Source organism: Sycon ciliatum, chromosome 5, assembly GCF_964019385.1.
Source record: "Sycon ciliatum chromosome 5, ocSycCili1.1, whole genome shotgun sequence".
Taxonomy (NCBI): Eukaryota; Metazoa; Porifera; class Calcarea; order Leucosolenida; family Sycettidae; genus Sycon; species Sycon ciliatum.
This window is the reverse complement of record NC_088647.1, coordinates 37,223,826-37,246,857: the sequence shown is the minus strand read 5'-3', so window position 1 is coordinate 37,246,857 and position 23,032 is coordinate 37,223,826.

The window sequence follows — 23,032 nt, the reverse complement described above, 5'->3', positions numbered from 1 at the left end:
CAGTACACATAGTACATTGCACCATGTAACTTTGCGGATATCTACTGCATGTAGATGATGTCAAACTTACACTGTACTGTTGGGTTAGAAAGAACTGGGGGGTGAGCCTGGTAGTAGCCTAGAGCATTCCTATTTTCATGTACTATGGTTTATGCACAGTTGAGTTACTGTCTATACATTGGTATGCTGTGCCAGGGTGAAATTCCAGCCTGCATGTCCGTTTTTCACATAACCCAACCGTTCTTCAGCACCCCACAGTACAGCTGTGTGTACTCTTGATGATGTAACCATGCACTGGTCATGTGACTATAGATATTCAGACAGACCGTACACATATACACACACGAGTGCAGTGTAGCTGGCTCAAACGTGCAGCGACGTACAAAACAACAGTAAATAGATCATAGAGTGTTGATTGCTGTTGCAGGCAAGAACAAAAAGGATAGATTCAATAGATTGGAAAGCTTTCAGTATGACAGCACGCAAGCCGGGGTGACGGGGAAATCACTGATCATGGTAAACTCACGTCATCTCAATAAAAATGATACGTATACGACGGCGGAGGCAGCAGGCGATGGAAAGTAACCCTGTAGAGGGGACGGCTCGATACCGGGACGTTTTGACAGCCAAATTTGTATGGACCCAAACCGATCATCAGCGTTGATTTTTCACTCGAAATATGTTTGTGGAAGGAAACTGGCATGTTGAAGTTTGCTCTGGGGCCAGAGTCAATCGAACTGAGCCACTCCTTTGTGTCGACCCATTGCCTCCAAGTTGCCCAATTTTTCGCTTCAAAAAAGTTCAAATCAGAGGTGGCTCCAAACCGGACACGTTTTAGAGTGCACGTCAAATTCACTCTGGGTCTGAAATTAGGTAATTGCTATCGCTCCACGACGGCCAGTACAGAGTAACAATAAGCCTTGTGTGTGCTTCCATTAGTTTTGATTGGTATGCAGTGCTTTATTGGCGAGAGGCGAGCCGCTGTTTACCTGCGACAAGAAGTTGATTTTTCGAAAGTCGTAAAACTCAAGTCGCAGAGCGAAGCAACACGTCAAAAACTCACCTGCTTGATATGGCGCTTCTGGTCATCGCAGTGCCATGAAATTTTGGCTCGGAGTATAACACATCGTAGTCTCACTGTGACATGTGTTTTCTAATCAAAATACCAAGAGAGAAAGTGAATATTGAGTCCGTTCCGTTTTGCAACCGGTGTCCTATTTGAAACCGTCCCCTCTACATGATTCACTACGTGTACTATGCTGAAGATGCTGAGAACAAAACCACACAACACACGCCAACCACACCACGATGGTGTATGCAGAGCAGTAAAACTGAACATGGGAGGGAGATAAAGTGTGTACTGTGTTGCCATGGTACCCACTGCTGCTGCAGCTGTAGATACAGATATTAGAGGTATGTAAACAGGAGAATGACGTCATGTCTGCTGCTAGTAATACTATTAGTCTTGTAGTAATGATGAGCTTACTTGCTTACAATAGGTCAGGAATACTAACACATATTCATATGATTACTTCACCATTGCCAGCCACTGGCTATGCAACTCTGTCGTTGTTGCTGTTGTATGGGCAGAGCACAAATACTTCACACTTACATTGATATGCAGAGTATCATCTTTGATCACCCATACAACAACGGCTACATAGCTACCAGACACTGAGATCACGGGCCGAATGCTTCATGACGTGCATATTGCCTTGAACCTGTCGCAAAAGGCACATACATAGAACACAATGACATCCACTTGGATCATTGTTTCCACAGGCCAATCACTACAGAACATAGAAATGAAACCGTCGGCTCAACCAAGAAAACACAAAAAACCCACCAAGGAACTGCAAGTTACGTTATAAAGTCCACTAGGCCACACTGAAGAAGGTCTGTGGTTCGACTCACCCGACCGACCGTACATTTTTCAGCCCGACCGTAACTTTTTTTCGGCGGGCTGTCGTGTGACTGACGTACAAATGTACGTGGACTGAACACGTCCACGTCTACGTGCTGTGCAGCGTGAGTCTGCGGACGCAGGCGGCTCCTTTTGGACTTGACTTGTAGTTGTACTGCAGTGCAGTGCAGTGAGTGGTACGACTGCTGCCTTGTGCTGGTAGTCAGGGTAGTAGAGTCTACTCGATACGACCACCGGCAGACTGGCGAGACTTATTTTGAAGTGACCGTCCGGTTGAGAGTGATTGCCTCGTTCCAGATTAAGGACGGCCTTCTGTTTTGGGATGAAGGACAGACGAGATTGCACTTTCCTCGTGTATTGGGAACGATATTTCACCTGTACCGGTAAGTTGCTGCTCCATGTGTGCAAGGCTGCAAGCACAGGAAGCGTCGATGGAAAAAGCCCATGTATTCGTGCACGCCGACACCAAACTAGCAATACATGTACCGGTACATTGTACAATTTGTACTTCGAAGTAGTTCCCGAACTTACTTTCAACTCGCATCGTTCTTCATTTGCTTGATGATTTGGACAGTCAGAGTCAAGTCACCGCTTGAAGTTATTCTCTTCTCGTTCCAGAGCTACACAATGTTTCAAAGTATTAGCCAGTGATCCCTTTATACAACATGTATGGCATAACACTGCGTAATAATGCCGATGTACTGGGTGTCTAAAGGCAGTACAGTGTATTTACATGTACTAAAAAATATATTTAAAAAAAAAAAATCCGCCCGCCCGCCCGTAAAAAAAATGTCCATGTTAGTCGAACCACACACCTTCTTCATTGTGGCCCTATCACCATCAGTTACAGAGGCGTCTGAAGGTATTATAGTGTGGTAAGGTCAGCCATCTGAAGTACAAGTTACTCGTGGGGGAGGGGTGGCTGAGTCGAAATTTTGGAAATTTAGAGTCCAAATCAGTATATTTTTTTGGTTCACGGGGTGGTACCTGGGGCCAAAAAGTGATACGGGCAATAGCGTAGTGACCGTAGCATGTCCAACACCCCTGTGTCACAGGACAATCAACTCATGCGATAACATTGCACGGCACTGACCGACGGTACTGACCTTCTACAACTAACTGGCTATCAGCTCTAGCAAGTCTTGGATGCGCACTCCAACAGCATTCCAACTTGGAATGTTCTTAGTTACATGATAACATAGGAGGGGAAGGTGAGCACAACCAAGACAAGCACAAGCTGAAAGTCTTAGCTGTGAAGGCCGATGTACATGCATGTCCATGACGATACTGGCAAGACCATTGGACAGTACGGTCAAACCAAGATTCAAGGACACATAGCAACATAGCACACAACTTGTGTGGCTCTAAAGATTCAACATGCATGAGCTGATTGTCAAGTAACTGGTGGTGTTCGTGGACATTATAGCGTAACTTGTTGTTCCTACTAAATAACCAACAAGGCGTCGCAACCCCATACCCGATGAGCAATGACACAAATTCCACTAACAAGGTTAGGAGAAATTTATATTTTACATTACAAGTCATACAGTACCGTATTTTCCGGAGTATAAGCCGCACCCCCTCCCCCCCCCCCCAACACATTTTTTTGCCATGAAATACAGACATCTATTTGATGATCACTGTTATTTTGGTCATTGGAATATAAGCCATTCTTTTGGGTGAATTTTGAGTGTTCAAAGTGCGGCGTTGTCTCCAGAAAACACGGTACGTAATTCCAAAACCATCGACATGACGGAAACCTCGTGCCCATGCACGGTCACTTTGTCTAGCGAACTCAACCACACACGAGAGTGTGTGCATGACTATACACACACACATACTTGAACCTTGAACTTGCCCATTGCCAGAGGCAATGATAGAGAAAGGACTAATATGGCAGCAACCGGCAGAAAGGTTCGTGGCACACAATATACACACACAAACACATATACTGTACACACACACACACACACACACACACACACCTTGAACCTTGAAACTGCCACCTAAAGGTGATGCAGTGCCTCAAAGAGGCAAGGAGGGCAGAGTTACTTCTTGCATTTGTGTTGAGCCAGGTACTGGAGACGTGTGAACTTCCGAGAGCAGGTCGGGCATGGGATGGTGCGGCGCTCGGAGCCAGAGCTGCATGTTCTGCGGTTGCAGTTGCAGTTGTGCCGGCGGTGCCCAGCTTTGCTCCGGAAACACACACACACACACACACACACACACACACACACATTCATGCACATCCATGCACATACATGCACACACATGCTGTACACACACACCTTTACCTTGCCCATTGCTTAGCAATGATAGCGCATAGTTAATTCTCCAGTCCACGACAGCACGACCGATGGCGTTTCAGGTCGCCACTTCGACGGAACGTGCGGCCGCAGGCGCAACCATATCCAGCAGCAGAGGGTGCCTTGGGTGGTCGACGGGCAATGGTACGCCACTCCGGACTGTTCTGGGATGCACCGTACCATCAACATGTTGGTACCGGTGGCTCAACCGAGGAAACGTCATCCATAATGACGTCCCTCCACCTCTTGCGTGGACCATGCGCGGGACGCGGGGCAGGCAGTTCACCGAAGAGAACACACTTGGGCAACCGGTCATCTTCCATCCGTGTCACGTGTCCAAGCCAGCGCAAACGACGCTCCTGTCCGATGTGACCAATGTCCTCAGGCACTCCAAGGGTCTTTGCAAGGGCTGAGGACGCGCACAAACACACACACACACACATACACACACACACACACACACACACATACACACACTTGTACTTGTTGCTCACTTCCAAAACTGGTCACGTGGGTCTCCCCGGGTGAGGGGAGAGAGATTCAAAAGGAATCTTGGAAAGATAACTCAATTGGCTATTGAACCGCCCAATGGCTGAAACCCCCTGAAATCCCCAAAACTCTGGGTGGACTTGAAAATGATCCCACTTATGGGCTCACCACACCTCAGTAAGTGGGTGAGGACAAGTTCCAGAAAAAGGATTGACGGAATCAGGGTATCTGTCCCGGGATCCAACTGCAGTTACCCCTGCCCCAGTTAAGGTAATACTTGCTACTAGTGTGGGTGGCTAAATCAGAGTGGATCTGATATAAGCTTCACTAGCACCATTGATTACACAAGAGTTAATCTAGCCAGAAGCAGTCCATGATTAACAGGTATGTATACTTCAAATAGAAAGTATATGAACCCTGGAACCAACAAAGGTGGCAGGTACAACATTACACCTTCAAGCAGCCGAGCCCATTGGCAACAGAACCAACACAATCAGGCATAAGTGTACCCACCAACCTGACTAGCTGGCACACACACACACACACACACACACACGCGCGCACACACACACACACACACACACACACACACACACACACACACACACACACAAAACACACACACACACACACATAGACCAGGTAATCGGAGCGTGTGGAGTGCCACTACCTGGAAAAATGAAGACGGAATACTAATCAGGATGTTACATGTATGTTTGAGTGAAACTTTTATTTTATCTTATTTCAAATTTCTTCCACACAATCAACTTACATGACATGTACTTACTTCCCATCATCTCAGTTTTCTTTTCTATCCATCCATCTGCACTCCATATCACTCCGTATCACTGTTGTAGAAATATTCCTCCAGGTGTGTACTAGTCTCCACAGCCATGTGATGACACTTTGGGACACGTCCCTAACACCATAGCACTCTCCAGTTGTACTTTTACATTTGCCCAGATTATCTGTGACCACAACACGAAATGCATAGCGGCAATCAATGGATGAAGTGTTCATTGAAGAGAGAGGGAGAGTTTGTAAATACACGTATCTTTCCACTTTTTCAGCAGCTTACCGTCTTGAGCTCACATCCTATCGAGATCTCTCATGCTGGCTTGCACCTTGGCTCTGTTGACTTTGGATGCGCCTTCGCAGAAAACATTCTACACTACAGGAGCTGCTAATGCAGAGCGTTTTTCCACGCTCGATCCCGGCGCTCCGCCTCGTTGCGCCGTTGGTGACACTGACCACGGTCACAAGAGATGTCTCAGTAAGGTAACGAGCACCACAACACTGTCGAGATCAATGAGAAAGAGAAAACACTGAAAACAACAAAGAAGAATCAAAGTCAAGTGCATGTATGCGACTTGCATGTGTTGCCACTGGCAACTGGTTCTGTGGAGAGGACGATTTCTTTTGCGATTCTTAAATTTTAGTAGCGACAGTGTGCATGCACCGCGCACCGTTGCTATGCGCATCGAAGGAACCGTGACCATGGTGACGTGGGACGTCCTGTACATGTATTTTTCTGTGGCGCTTGATCATGTTGATCTCCAGCACAGCCCACTTGGACTGTCGCCCATTGTCGGTGCCCGGCGGTGGATTCACCCGTTGATTAGTCAGTGTTGTAACCATGGTAACTGACGTGAAGCCTTTGCCTTTGGAGCTGGTCGGAGATATTTTTTTTAGTTTTCTGTCTTGGGTTCCTGTACAACTGTAATCGACCAATCTGTAGTAAGTAGTTAACTGATAAGAGTGGTAGTCGTCGATCTGCAGGCCACCGCAGAGTTAGGAACTCATTTCGTTGCACGCTAGCTCAGTGACTTCGAACCAGTTGAACAATCGTCAAGTAGAAGCCCAGCCACTGTTTGAAACTTTGAACGCGTACTTTGTAAGTGTAACTAACGTTCCTTGCGCAGACCATCGCTCACCAATACTTCAGGCATTAGTCCGACTGTCCGTATACGAGTTGAGCGGACACTGCGAGTCTTTTGGACAGTGCTAGCGGATCAAATCGAACTAACTACCTTGAATGAAGTTGAGTCTTCTACATGTCCTGGAGTAGATTCTAGACTCGGTGTTCTTCCTCCACACGCTGTCAAAGTTGATTACCTGTATCAGTATACTGCAGTGTTGAGTGGAGACGAGTGTGAAGGTTAGTACCTGGAGCCGGGGACCGACTCATCCATGCAGTGGCGTATGAAGATGTTTTGGTTTGGGGGGCTGACTTGCTGGCAATGACCTTGATGTATGTTGGGCTATGCTAGTACCTATTGTGCGTATGTACCTGTGTACCGGTAATCCTTCTGCGGAGATTTGTATTTCTGTCCCCGGGGAAAATTGCGATTCCGCGGCCGCGTTTTTTCCGCTTTTTTTGCGATTTTTTAAAAGACCGCGTTTTCCGCGATTTTCCCGCGTTTTTTGAACTTTTTGTTGCACTACACGTACACACAGTGCACTTTTCGGTCAGCAACTTCTCATCGTGGCGGCTTTTTACTCAAATAATGGGTGCTTTATACACCAGAGACTTGTAACTGATTGATTTCACTACATACTCACTGAAAATTGCCGCATTCACCGTATATTTACCGCATATTTACCGCAAATTCACCGCAAATTATGCCATATTATGCCGCGTTATTCCCCGCGTTTTTTGCGATTTTTTTCCGCAATTTTCCCCGGGGACAGGTATTTGTGTAAAAGTATGTGACAACACATCATGATATAGGTGCTGCACTACACTGGACATGTACATAATATGACTGTGTGTGGAGCAATCGTGAAAACCGAGTACTGCACTACTACTGGAATCTGGACAAGAATAATGAAAATGCTGTACATGTAGATGTATATGTATGTTGAACACCAGGGATTGCACACAGCCACCACTGGATATGTAGCTCTGACTGACAGCCTGGCCAAAGTCCAAAGGGAAATTTACCGGAAAGCGTAATTCCGGTACATCCGTAATGGTGAAAGAGAGTCGACCATAAAGCAAAACTTACTGGCAAAGGCAGAGAGATACTTGTAAGCTTATGTTCAAGACTTCCCTGATTTTGGCTATTGCAAACAAGAACCTCGGACTCTTGAAGGAATCTTCTCCTTTCAGTGATAAGAAGTATTGCAATGTAGTATGTTCCACTGATAACGGATTTTCCACAATGACCAATGTGACCCTGGTGAAATATTTAGGAGGTAATTGAATTATGGCTGCAAGCCTTGATCGGGCTAAGTTTCTAATGAAAATGTTGAAATTTATGACCACCGCCCAAGAGTTTGGTGGTCGTATCTTGCAATCTTCGCTCTCCGAGAACTACTGTGCTTATAACAGTCAGTCACGAAATTTTTTTCTGGAAAGTGACTTTCTTCAGAACGCTGTGGTATAGCAATGAGAAGCACTGACTCCGACTAAAGGAAAGTACTCTTGCCTTTCCGATTTTGAAGAAAACTGCCCATGAAAAACAACGCTTCATTAGCTGCTACGAGGCAAAAACAACCAAGGGATGATCTAGTGAGTGTGCTTCACGCCGGTGGCACGCACATTCTTTTAGATCTGAAAAAGTGGAGACTTATGACTGTAGTGATGTCACTTCTCTGCGGATGACGTCACAGTATAAGAATTAGCAGAAAAGTAGTGTTCTCTGTCCACCCGGGAATGGGTACGAGGGAGCACGGTGTGGGATAAAAGGAGGTGACGAGTGCAGGGTCGACTTCTTTTGTCTTTGTGCGGAGAATTGAGTGAGAGTGCCCACCCCAGTAATCATCAAGTAATTTCAGAATTTATATCATCGCTTATATTCTTCTAGAGTTGTGTGGATGCATAAGGCCACACGTTTTTATTTCTATGTTTCTCGTCACCTGAAAATCTAAAACGTATGCGAGAGGTGGAAAAAATTAAAATGACCGAAAAATAAAAAAAAGTTTATTAGACATTTGTTGACACTAAAATCCACCAATACACCATGCAAAATAGCATCCATAGTTAACACCTAGTATGTGGTAGGAGCTTCTGTCACAATCTGTGCATGTGCAGCTAGATTGCGCACAAAATGGCGACCTCGTATCATGTGTCGCGCAGGCCTGGCCACATTATGTCCATGTGCATGAGTGTGCTGGTCCCCACATGCACGGTCAGTGCAGCACATGTTTTTATTTTTTCCTCCAGACTCCTGAATCGTATGCGCGCGGGTGACGAGAAACATAAAAATAAAAAAGTGTGGCCTAATGGTCTAACGTGTTGGGAGTTTTTTGTTGGACTAAGCAATGGTTTTGTATAGTCATGACCACGGAACTGTGTGCAAAGACGATAAGTTGGGGCGATGTGCGGTGGTGGCACCCACTGGCAATATGGACGTGTTCAATAGTGGTGTACACGTATGAGTGAATGTGCGGATGTGTGCGAAACGAGTGGATTGCAGGGTGGACAGAGAAATAATTATGTACATACATGTACATGAATGACTGCAGGGTCAGCCCTGACTACGATTGATCTGAGTGCATGACCACTGACTGATCTGCACTGCATGCATGATCCTCACTTGCGTGTTCATCAAGTTTAGGGCCTTTGGCCCCACATCCACCAAAAGGTTAGGGGAGGGGGGGGGGCGGGGCGGCTGGCTCCCCCCTTGCCCCTACCCCCCCCCCCCCCCCCGCCCCGATTCCTACACCACTGCCATGATCCGTGGAACATTTGGTTCGAAACACGATTGTACTGGTAAATGATTTGTATTCTCTCTTCCCTTTTCTCAGACTCGATAGCGGACTTGTGAACATCACACAGCGCTCTGACTCTACTTTGCAACATTGCAAGCAGAGAACTGCGGATGAGCAGTGACGGCGAAAAGTCACCAAGTCGTCGCCAGTTTCAATCCCGCATCAAGACTCAACACACGCTGGTGTGAGTTAGCGCACCCTTCACTTCAGCTGATCACCGCAGCTTAGCGAAAGCTGACGCCGCAGTTCTGTTGGACCGACAGCAGGGTGGCCGACAAAAGCTACTGGACACTGGCGTACGCATGCACAGTATCTTCACTGTTGCCGAGGTGCTGGCTGTACTGCAGAGCAATGGACGTATTTCTGACGCCCAAGTAGACTCTGTCAAGCAATTTGTCAAGGACAATCAATTTTAGTCGTACGTTCTTGTTCTGTTTTGCTGATACCCGTACGCTGCTGCTGCTGCTGGTTATCTAGAGCCTAGAGGTTACGTGAGTGATGTGAGTGATGTCATCACATGTGCTTTTGTATGGAGTGCATGACGTCATCCCATGTGCTTTGTATGGAGGACATGCTGTGGAAACCAGTGCTGGTTTTGAATCAAGTAGCGAACAGTTTATATTGAGATTTGAACGGCAAACAGTTTTTATTAAGTGGCAAACCGAACAAACAGTGTTACGAAAGTAGCAGTCATGTCACTGTGGCAAAGCAGCAACATCGCACTGCTGTTTCCCAACACAGTGTCCTCCACCTTGTTTCATGCTGTCAAGCTAACAATAATGACCTGTGTGTGTGTGTGCGCGCGCGCATGTGTGTGTGTGTGTGTGTGTGTGTGTGTGTGTGTGTGGGCATGTGTGTGTATACATGTCAATAGTAAAACAGAACAAAAAGTAAAAAATATAAAATACCGGTACATGCCATGATGCCAGTGACCATGGGAACCATTGACACTACACGTAGATCTACTGTGAGAGACGCTGTGACAGGCACTGAAGTCAAGAGACTGGTTTATGGTGAAAATACACATATGAAGAATAATTCTACAATCATCGTGCTCATGTAGATGTACATGTACCTCAGTGACAATACCTGTATGCCTCTCTACGTCTACAGCTAGACGTCATTGTTGTTAGCTCTTGACAGCATGAAACAAGGTGGAGGACACTGTGTTCGGAAACCAGTGACCTTACTACAACCATCCACGGTTGGCAGAGCCCAGGTCCGTTGGAACCATCTGAACCATAAATATTGGATAATGGGTGTTGAACCCGGTTCTGACTAGGCGCCGGTGGATTATGCCGGCAGAAAAATGGGCAGAATTCGCTACTTTTTCTAGTAAGTTTCATGCATGTTTGGTATGTGGATAAAGAAATGGAGCAGAATTCGAGGAATTGCCCGCCATTATAGGCGATTCACACGACAGGCAAATCCACGTTTACAGGAAAGTCACCATGGAGATATTCCTGCGGTTGACCAAAATTTGCCCGCGGGAATCAAAAGTGTCCATGGCCTTTTTTTCCCGCGGATGCACTCATCTGCGGGCACTTTTACAGTTATGAGGCTGTGAGGTCATACTATCGTACGGTAGTCTTGAACCCTGGTTGTTTGGCCTTTGTCTTTGGGTACTCATTCCAAATCACCACAGTAACGCCGTATACTCACCGGATACTCGCGGGAGCTCTGGCCGCCACCCGCGGCCGTGTGAACTGCAGCCTCATGTTTCACTTCCTGCGGGCACCTGACCAACGTGGATTTGCCTGTCGTGTGAATCGCCTATTAAAGGGGAAGTTAAGGCAAAAATCAAAATTTCACCAGTTGTAGTCTTCGGGGTGCTGAGTCGAATGGTCTTGGTCCGAGAAAGCTGAGACGTTCCCTTCCTACTTGAATCCCAATCGAACTCGCGCACTTCCACCGAAACTGGGTGACTGCGCCCTACTAGATGGGGATTTGTATGCCAAATGTCACTAAAAGCGCCATTTCGTTCTTATAAAAGCAGGGATGACCGCGATTGGCCCATATGTTGTAGTCTTTTGGACGCTGAGTCGACTGGTTTTGGTCCGAAAAGGCTGCGATGCAGCGTTCCTCCTTTATTCCCAATCGAACATGGTTGAACAAGCGGTCACGTGCTGCTGCGTACACCAGTCACCTGGTCACCGTGCCTGCAGGGTACAACTTACTAGCCTGTTTGACCATTTTTGGGTGCAGTCCTGTCACTCGAGTTGAACTCGAGTTGAACCATGGTGTGAAAGTTGTCGCCTGCTGGCGTGGTGACCAGGTGATTTGGGCACCCAGGAGCACGTGACCGCTTGTTCAACCATGTTCGATTGGGAATAAAGGAGGAACGCTGCATCGCAGCCTTTTCGGACCAAAACCAGTCGACTCCGCGTCCAAAAGACTACAACATGTGGGCCAATCGCGGTCATCCCTGCTTTTATAAGAACGAAATGGCGCTTTTACATTTGGCATACAAATCCCCATCTAGTAGGGCGCAGTCACCCAGCTTCGGTGGAAGTGCGCGAGTTCGATTGGGATTCAAGTAGGAAGGGAGCGTCTCAGCTTTCTCGGACCAAGACCATTCGACTCAGCACGCCGAAGACTACAACTGTTGAAATTTTGATTTTTGCCTTAACTTCCCCTTCAAGGTTTGTATGGTTCTGCCAATTTCACTGCTTTTCGAGCGGAATCTGCCACCTTTTCGAGCAGAATTCACCGGTCCCTAGTTCTGACCCTCATTATGCTAGGGGAGTTTAGAGTTACACATGGGACAATGTCATGTAACTCTTGGGTTACCATGGTTACCGGTAGGTGTTCTGAGGGTGTAGTCGGAGGCATCTTTATATACAAGTATAAAATGTTTAGTTATGCCTTATGATAAGACTAAGATGGTATCAACTAACGGACTAAGACTAAGTCATGTAGCATAGCGTAGGCCGCATGTTTTGGCCACGACTAGACTGCACATCTACATGAGTACTATAATTATACAGAAGCCTTGCTTGATAGTTACATGATGACTCATGAGGTAGGAAGGCGTGAAAGCGTCCTGACCCTGACCCTGACCCTGACCTGCTACTGTAAAGTGAGAAACTTTCGCTACAAATTTCGCTATTTTCGTGACCATAATACTCATAAAAAGGACACACTTCAGGCTCATTACAAACATCTTGAAAGTTTTTGTCTTCACAATTTTCGTGACCATCACACATTCGCAAATACATGTATAAATCGCCGCAAATCTCTCCGTACATTGATCGTAGACAGTACAAGATCCGACTGAAGAGATAGAATCGCAAAAGTTTCTCACCGTGAACCAGCCCAATTTATGAAAACGCTAAATTTGCGCCGCGAAAGTGTGTCGCTTTACAGTACATCAGGTATATGGTTGGGTTGAGCTGAGTGCAACCTCGACGACGTCGGCTGGATCGGAGGCTGGAGCCGGTTGTCTGGCGCGGCCGCGGCTTCATCGTTTTTTCCGTGGCGCGTGATCTCGACTTCAGAGGCACAGACTGCCCCGCATCAGTGCCATGCTACCACGCGATCGTCGACAGGCTTGGCTGTCATTCCTAATCCTAGTACAGTGCCGCTCATGTGACTAACGCGGGACGGGTGACGGGTAGGTCCGACTGGGTCGACTACCTACGCTACATGACATGAGTGGCACTAGGATTAGGAATGGCCAATTACGGCCAAGCCTGTCGACGATCGCTAGCGCTGGGCATTCTGTGGTGGAGATCACGCGCCACTGAAAAAAGCGATGAAGACAGTACAGAGTGAGTAGTCGACAGTAGGCTACGTGACATTGACTTTGTACACCATGTAGATATACACGGCCCCGGGCTTCAATCGATTTGACTCTTGCCTTGGAGCTGGTCCGAGATAGCTTTTTTTACTTATCTCTCTTGGTTCGCTCTTGTAATCCACCAGTCCGCTGTACAGTACTCAGTACATGCTCCCGACCGAGAAGGAGCAAGTATTAGTATTAGTTTGTATTCAACGTTTCAACGGTTTGTCAAGAAGGTAAAATCGAACACAGGCGTAGTTGCCAGCGCAAGACTAGGATACTTAGTAAGAGTACCAGTCGCCCATCTTCAGTCCACCGCAGAATTAGGAACTCATTTCGCTGTATGCTAGGCTAGGCTAGTAGCTCAGACTCAGTGACTTCTACTAGTTCTAGAACCAATTTGTAGAAGCCCAGTCACTGTTTGAAAACGTTGAAGGCGTGCTCTGTAAGTGTTGCTAACGTTCCTTGCGCAGACACCATCGCTCACCAATACTTCATTCAGCAATCCGTCCGACCGTCCAAGTCAGTTGAGTGGAAACTTGAGCTAGCGCACCCTTCACTTCAGCTGATCACCGCGGCTTAGACTGTGCGGAGCATGCGCATGCGCATTACTCCAATTCGCCACCTCGGCTTAGCGAAACTTTGAAAGCTGACTGATTTCGCCCCTCTGCCAGCCTCAGTAGCACGGTGAGTTTCAGAGATGCTTCATGTCTCGCTGCTAAAACATGCATGCTGGTTTATTCTAGGAGAGTTTCTGGATTCATTCCAAACATATCCAGGGGCATGAGCAGGGGTTGGGGGGAGGGGGGGGGGGGTGCGTTGGGTGCCAAAGCACTCAAATTTCCGATCTTGGTTGGAGAGCCAGCATTGTACACTGTCCGTTCATCACACGTGCAACTCTGCAGAACGAACAGTGACTGTTTACCTGTCCACAATATTTCCAAATGTAGCGTATTTTCCAGAGTATAAGCCACACTTTGAACGCTCAAAATTCGTCCAAAAATAGGAGTGCGGCTTGTACTCCGATGATCAAATTAACAGTGATAAAAAGGGTAGATATCTGTATTCCGAGGCAAAAATGGGGGGGGGGGGGTCTGGCTTATACTGCAGTGGCGCTTATGCTCCGGATAATAGCGTACTGGTCGGTGTTTTCAAAATGGTCAAGGAAATTTCTGAGAGTGTGTAGATGTACAGTAGGTAGAAGTAGGCTAGTACCTGTCTGCAGTGGAGCGGTGTCAATACATGATTGTAATGTTTTGTGACAGGGAGTAGTAATATAGTAGTATTTTACTACTCTCTGCTTTGTGCATACTGTACAAGTAGGCTAGTACCTGTCTGCAGTGGAGTGGTGTCAATACATGATTGTAATGTTTTGTGACAGGGAGTAGTGATATAGTAGTATTTTACTACTCTCTGCTTTGTGCATACTGTACAAGTAGGCTAGTACCTGTCTGCAGTGGAGTGGTGTCAATACATGATTGTAATGTTTTGTGACAGGGAGTAGTAATATAGTAGTATTTTACTATTCTCTGCTTTGTGCTTACTGTACAAGTAGGCTAGTACCTGTCTGCAGTGGAGTGGTGTTAATACATGATTGTAATGTTTTGTGACAGGGAGTAGTAATATAGTAGTACTACTCTCTGCTTTGTGCATACTGTACAAGTAGGCTAGTACCTGTCTGCAGTGGAGCGGTGTCAATACATGATTGTAATGTTTTGTGACAGGGAGTAGTAATATAGTAGTATTTTACTACTCTCTGCTTTGTGCATACTGTTTATCCACACAAGCAGCAACAAAACTGGATTCTCCACAGCACCACAAGATATGTGTTGAGGAACACATCAAGCAAAGTCGTTTGCATCAGCCGGGCAGATCACCACTGGCACTTGGCCCATATGTCCTAGTGTTGATGTCGCTGATTGCTGGTGATGGTTGAATAGACAAGAGGGGATATGTCTATGAACTAAATGAGAATGTAGCTGTCGCACAACAGAGAGTAGTAATATAGTAGTATTTTACTACTCCATGCTTTGTGCTGTCACACAACCCTATACTCTCATCATTGGATAACACAAGAAAAAGCCGTGCAGCATATCAATTTGTTACGCTGTGTTTTGTAGTTCTGGTTGTTTAGTGTTTGCGTTGGCGGTCGTGTAAAAGAAAAAAGAAGTTTGGTTCATGTTTTTCCAAGTGCACTCATATACTAGCAGAAGCAGAGTGGTACATGAACAAGTTGAAATGCAATTCACTTTTCTTTAGGAAAGGTAGTGAGTCTGATCAACCAGTCAGGTTTCCTGCACTATCCAAGAAGATAAAGAGAAAAAAGAGTGGAGAAATCTGATTTTGGGATCAAAGGAGAGTGTGGTAATTCCAGCAAAAGCAGCATCCAGGATCTGGCTCATTACTAGGAAGCTGAGCATTGAAGAGTGATCTTGAATGTCAACTGTGGTGGTTGCTTCTGTTGTTTTGCCTTCATTGACCCGGTACATATCATGGACTATGTGGAAATCTAGCGGCATCCTAGCAGTACTTGCAAGTACAGTCATGTAGTACCATGGCATGGTGTGTGTATGAACACACAGAACACATCTACAATCATGTACTTTTGGGGGAAATTTGTGCCCCCCCCCCCCCCTCTCTTGATCATGATCCTGGCTATGCCCCTGAAATCCATATCGCAGTGTGTCCAGTCAGCAGCTGTTTGAGCCAACACCAATAATACGTGGCGGGAGAATTTCTTCTCTTACAAAAAGAAAAGGGATTCCCGGGCCGTCCCGCACCAAAATCGAGCCGAAGTCATTTTTTATAGTACTGATCGTGTGAGTAGATCTGTGACAGGGAGTCACCGTGACAAACCCGGGCTTGTACGACTCCCTGGTGTACGACTGAGGGCCGTTGTTGACCGAAATACCAAAATATTCTCGACATCGAGTTCTGTATAAGCAAGAGTAAATAGCCCCCGGAGAGTGCAACTCAGATGGGATTCTTTACCAGCCAAGTCAAAACCAGCAAGTTCTTGTGTTTGTAGTACAGGTAGAGATCAGCTATAGGATTGGTGGTTATAAGAATATACCGGCTATAATGTTATCAGTTTCAGAATTCCAAATCTAAAGTATCTTTTCCACTCAAATTCAACGGTGGTTATAGGAGTAATCTCTGTATATGTATATCATGGTTTGTAAGTTATAGGAAAATAGGGACAGTCGTGAATCAGATACATGTACTGCTCTATTACTATGTCAGTGTGAGGAGAATTAGAGGGAGAATGTCACCTGTCCGCCATGTGTCTCTATCCGTACAAGAGAGCAGACTGAGTATGCACAACTGCACATCACATTGCTCAGCTTTTCTCATCTTCAATTCCAGGTACTGTTTTGTAGAATCTACTAACTTACAAGCTTGAGCAGGCCAATGGGAGTTATAAAATTTGGACTTTGATGTATGTGCATGTGAGTGTTTGGTGTGGGGGGGGGGGGGGCTTAGAATGTGCAGATCCTTTGTTTGAAAGGCGTTCATGCTCCATTTTTCTTGCTTTCTTCAGATACTAATTTCAGTGCGACGGCCGGCCGTGTGCAAGTACTGCTGGTACTATGGTCTGACCCTAACTGTCAACATTGCTAGCCAAGAACTGACGTGCAGTAAATGAAGCCTGATTGTCAATTCTTGTAAGTTTCAGTCCTGGATCAACAGTTGCTGAACCACACCACAAACACACAACACAGGCACGGTTAGCAAGCACACCATTCCACTGATCACCAACTAGCGATTATCTTAGCCATCCTCTATGACAGTGAGTTTGTGAACTGTGTGGCATGCTGGACCGCTAAGTTCATGAGTCAAACAGTTTGCTTGAGATCGAGACTGTACTGCGATGTGTTCAGGCGGTAACTAGATGCTAGTTTAGACCAGAGACAGTTGTTGAAGGGGAAAGGATGTGTTGTACTGCAAGACCGGAGACAATTGGTTGGTATGGCAATGCAGAATTTTCCCTTAAAGGATTAGGCACTGAAGTATTTTTACAGTGCTATGCAAGATAAAAAGTTTGAACTCTTATCAAGCTGTGCAGGACTTTAAATAGATTCTACAGGCTCAGTTCCTACCAGTGGTGTACCCAGGGGGGGGGGGGGGGTGCTTTGGGTGCTCAAGTACCCCCTCAAAATGTTCGACATAGGCCAACGTTCATGATGTACCCACAGGGGCATATGAACAGGTCCGGCGGCCGCCGATGTTTCGCCAAAAAAAAAGAAGAAAAAAAGGCAACAAGCTCGTTTTCAACCATGCGTTGGGTCAAGTCCAACACAGTACAACCGGCCAGGAAAGGCTCAAACACATGACTCCTGATGTTCCTGAATGTCCACAAGAAACTGCTGGACGTCTAGTGCCTGAAGAGTGAATTTGAATGTGGAAGTGAGCATCAGCTCTCCCAATTCGGACAGTTTTAAAACCTCAAGTCTTTCATGATACCACAGTATTTGTTCATATCAATCCTTTTACAAGTAAAATCACCCTCTTCATTCAGTAGAGACAGAGTCGAGTGAGCTGTATTCCCGGTGCCAATAGGCGTGCTCACCACCCCTGTATGGCAACTTCCCCATGCCTAACCCCCAACACAAAGTCCATACTAAAGTAGTCATACTGGGCGGAGTTAAAAATTAAAAAAATTGCGACCTGTACGAGCTAAAAATCCGCCGGACCATTGGAAATCTGCTTCCTACACCCCTGACCCACTCCACTAAAAGTATCATAACTTTGCGACCGTTAGTCTGATTTTTTTGCCTTCCACTCGCTGTCACTAGTTGATCATAGTTAACCGTGTTACATGTACTTAAATGTGCCAGGACCGAGGGCTATCCATATCGTCAGGGCCTCGACTTGTTCTATTCCGATTTTCCGGAAACACTCCGATCAGTTGTTCCGACAAAGCGACCGAAACGACTGTTCACCAAAGTGTACTATTTTGTTATTTCTGGCACATAAAATCCTAAAAATGTGACGACTTCTAAAGAGGTCGCTGTCCCCTTGACTCCCTGCCATTGAACACCTCAGACACTGCTTCTGATTTCTGCCAACAGAAAAGTGGCAGCCCTCTGCTACTATCCTGTTTGTGAAGCTACCACTGTCCATTACACTTGCTTCCTCTATTACCTGATTCTATTTCTCCATACCAGAAGCAAGAGTATATAAGCTCATGGGAGCTTATTTACTCTTGCCAGAAGTTGTAATGGTAGTTTTACCTTCTTGCCCATTCAATAAGTTAAGTATGTTGTTACTACAGGTGGACTACCTCTAATTCGAATACGGTATAATTCAAACATTCCGTGTAATTCGAATTTTTTCGTCGTACCCGTCTTCTGCAAGTCACTTCAAGTCAATTTTTTTCATGAAAATAAATAAACACAAGCGCAACCTCAACAGTACAGGAAGAAAAAGAGCAAAAAATGGCTGTGAACACAGTCGAGAGAGCAAAAATGGCTGTGAAAACAGTCTAATACGGAGCCTCGGGAGGGAGTTAAAAAATGCCATGGCTGTGAACACAGTCTAGTACTTAAAGTACAGATTTTAATGACTCTGAAAAGAACCTAACCGATGCTGCTCATGGCAACCGCACATCGGGCCGAGTCGTTTGCATCTGAGGATACTCAGTGCCGATGGCCTCGCAGACTGGCAACAGCAGCACGGATGAGGGCTAAGCTTCGCTTGCCTCGGATGTACGAGATTGTGGCAGAGTTCGGCTCCTGCTTCTTGGCTGAGCTGCTCGCCGCCTTCTGCATGAGTGGGAGGAGCTCAACGGCATACATGGGCATTGCCATCGGGTCTCCCTGGGTGGTGTCCTCCTCAGAAAGAAGACACTCCCCATCGACGAACAACCGTGCGGGATGCCGGTAGGTGTTGGTGACGGCACCCGCAATGGCCGGACAGAGGTGCCGGATGTTGTGCAAGCACACACTGCGGTTCAGCCTGTTGAACACATTGCTTGCGTCTGCCAGGAGGACTGCTTCGGTCTCTTCCTCGTTCCACAGGTGCCGCATTGCGTGTATTGCTGCTTCCACTCCACATTCTTGCCCGCCACACAGCTGAAGCGACCCGACCGCCTGTTGGATCTGCCCTCCGATGATGGTGAGGATGGCTTTGCCTACTATCCTTCTGAGGACTTCACATATGCCAATTGGGCACAGCCCGGACTTATTATCCAGAGGCACCAAGTGGCATGCTGTGAATGGCTTGAGAGAGATTGGGTTGAAGATTCCGGTGGCGATGCGCTTAGCACAGGCGGCGATGCTATCACATAGCTGGTCCGAGGACGCTCCAAACGAGGTGCACAAACCTTTCCAGCTGGTAGAGTCCATGGCGGATGGGCCCGCTGCTCCATTTGTCAGTAGCACCGATTGCCGAATGATGTCTCTGTTCAGAGCTTCGAACAGCACCGGATGCGGCAGTTCGGGGCAGGGGCCGATGATGAGGGCATCTGCATGCATGGGTTCCGCCGGCAGTTGCTTCTCTTTCAGCGTTTGCCTCACGGTTTTACCATCAGTGGAGGAGTCCAGATTTAGCAGCCCACCCGAAGGCGTTGCTGTCAGGGACTGGAGATCTGCACCCAGTTCACCATTTGTGATGAGGGTAGCGAAACTCGCGCATCATCTGGACTTTGGGCCCGTTTCCGGCCACGTTCCTTGGTTAGTTGGCGTTGGATGGTACGTGCCTCCCGGACAAGCTCATCGATGTTTCCCTCGTTCCACAGCTGCATTTGTCGGTTCAGACATTCCACATGCACCTTGCGTGTCAAGCAGTTGACCGGTTGTTGCAGTAGAACACTGTGGCAGACCATAATTGCCTTCAAGGCTATGCCTTCTCCCGCTGCGTTTGTTCAGAACGTGTTGAGGTAGCGAGCGCTCAAGTCCACCACTGACCTGCCATGTGCACCCGATAGGATGGAGAACAGGTTAGGCCGGAAGTGTGCGATTTCCTCGTACGCTGCAGATATGATCTACCCTGTGTCCTCGGGGCTCAGCTCACCGAGTCTGAGTCGTTGGTCAGCTGGCGGGATTGGCGGTGTTGCAGCCCCCTGCCCACTAGCTGTGCCGTGCTCATTTGTGGATTCCGGCTCGCTGTTGCTATTGAGCTGCGAGGAGCTCAGGCTCGCCAGGAGGGCGACCTCTTGTGCAGTTGGTTGTCGGTCTTGCAGTGGAGCATTGGCATACGGCCCTGTCTACTACTATACACTGTGTGTAAGTTGATAACCTGTATCAGTATAGTAGAGTGTTAAGTGAAGACACATGTAAAGCCATTACAGTGTAGTTAGTGACTAAGAATGAGCATAGGCTGCTCATCCATGATTCATGATACATTCTCTTCTGAATATTATCAGTACTTTAAAACCTGCCTTCTATTCTCTCTTTCCTTCTTTCAGACATCACAACAAATGTGTGGACCTTACACACTGTACCGCCAGATGTAAAGGTTGCGACAGCGTAGCAAGGAAGGAACTGATCACTGCAGTGAATGAGGCACTGTCAACTATTGAATGTTTGAGTGACCTGGATCACTGGCCAAGCTGAGTTTCTGGTAATCACATAATCCAGCCGATCAACGCCTAGCAGCTGCTTTCATCTCCATAGTGGTGAGTTGTATTGCGGAGCCATGGCTACCATTGCTAGCTTCTGTATTCCTGGGAACTTGTGCCGGATAGTGTTGGGTCTGTTGCCAACGGGCTCGGCTGCTTGAAGGTGTAATGTTGTACCTACCACCTTTGTTGGTTTCAGGGTTCATACACTTTCTATTTGAAGTAAACCTGTTGAACCACGGACTACTTCTGGCTAGATTAACTCTTGTGTAATCATGGTGCTAGTGAAGCTTATATCAGATCCACTCTGATTTAGCCACCCACACTAGTAGCAAGTATTACCTTCACTGGGGGCAAGGGTAACTGCAGTTGGATCCCGGGACGGATACCCTGATACCGTCAATCCTTTTTCTGCACCTTGTCCTCACCCACTTACTGAGGTGTGGTGAGCCCATAAGTGGGATCATTTTCAAGTCCACCCAGAGTTTTGGAGATTTCAGGGGGTGTCGGCCGTTGGGCGGTTCAATAGCCAATTGAGTCATCTTTCCAAGATTCCTTTTGAGTCTCTCTCCCCTCTCCCGGGGAGACCCACGTGACCAGTTTTGGCAGTGAGCAAGAAGTACAAGTGTGTGTGTGTGTGTGTGTGTGTGTGTGTGTGTGTGTGTGTGTGTGTGTGTGTGTCCCATATGGTGCAGTGGTATGTGCAGTCGATTTCCAATCGAGAGGTTGCCGGTTCAATTCCCGAAGATTATGGTCGCACACATCTTTCTTCTCTTTCTCATTCTCCTAGCTCTTCTTTCATCCTCCTGGGTGGTTACCAACAGCCAGTGTATGCCGGAGTATGTGGTGTGGCGTGTGTGTGTAAAAAAATAATAATAATAATGAAAAATAGGGATTCGCTGGCCAGAAAAAGCCACTTAACCCTCACACCACAGAAGAGATGAGCCAGTGGGGTGCCGCAAGCTTATATTGAACGTGAGCACGACATGATTATTGTGATCATGATGACGTATAACATAGTTCGGGTGAAATGATCGTACTGGGTCGTCAAAGGCCGCCCATCTGAAACATAGTATGATAGGAACAAATACAGTCAACTTCGCTAATAACGACTGCGGATATAACGACAATTCGCGAATAACGACCGAATTTCCATGCCCAGAGCAAAGTCCCATCTAACTGTATACATTTAACTTCGGATATAACGACTATCTGAATAACGACAATTCGCGTATAGCGACATGCTTTTAGTGCCCCGAGGTCATTATTCACTGCTTGAATAACGACTTTCTGGGCTTTTGACAGCTATTTCAAGTACCTGTCAGTCAAGTACAATGTACCTATCATGCAGAAGTACCGGAACCTATGGTGATGTATATTATTATAGGCACACATGCACATGCAAGAAAATGCAGCCAAGGGGGCCGGGGGGGGGGGGGGGCTTTTTCTTCCTTTTTTATGTTGGCTTCAAAATTGTTGGATTTACCAGCACACCTATATGTATACAATGTACATGTAGTTGTACATGATTGTACAGTAATCATAATACATTTACATCATCGTACATGTACATGTCTCTGGTCCTGTAGATGGCCCAAAAAGGCATATTTTTCAATTGATTTCCCTTGCATATCGAATTTTTAGTTCCTTTCAACTGCAATATGAAAATAGAGTACACATTGACATAGAGCAAGAAAAGAGCTTGATTTTGATATGCATGTCATACTATACAAAATATGGGTTCACATACATTCAAATGGGACTTCGGTTATAAGGACACTTCGCGAATAAGGACACTTTTCTGATGCCCCGCCGAATGTCGTTATTGGCGAAGTTGACTGTAACGGCGTCTATCGGCTATGAAAGAGCGTTTGAAAGATGACCCATGGGGTCATGTAACAATCATAAAGGCTGGGTGTCCCAGTACATTGCTATGGCAACTGCATGACCACTAAGTAGTCGGTAGTACCCACAACTAGATTTAAAAAATGTATTGTCTGCGGCAGCCGATGGATGTGCACCATGCGGATTTCGTGCCCATCGGCCGAGCCCGTGTCTCCCCTCCGTCCGCTAGGTGTGGGAGGGTGGGAACAAAATTGCGTGGCGAGCCCTCACAGCAAAACAGACAACTGGCAAAAATTACACCAGCCAGCAGTAGAAGAGCCGTCTACGGATGCATCCGCCAGACGAAGGGTGTCTCGTGTGGGATGTCGTACGCGAGTGCGACTCGAATGCGGAACTCCGCAAGAGTGTGT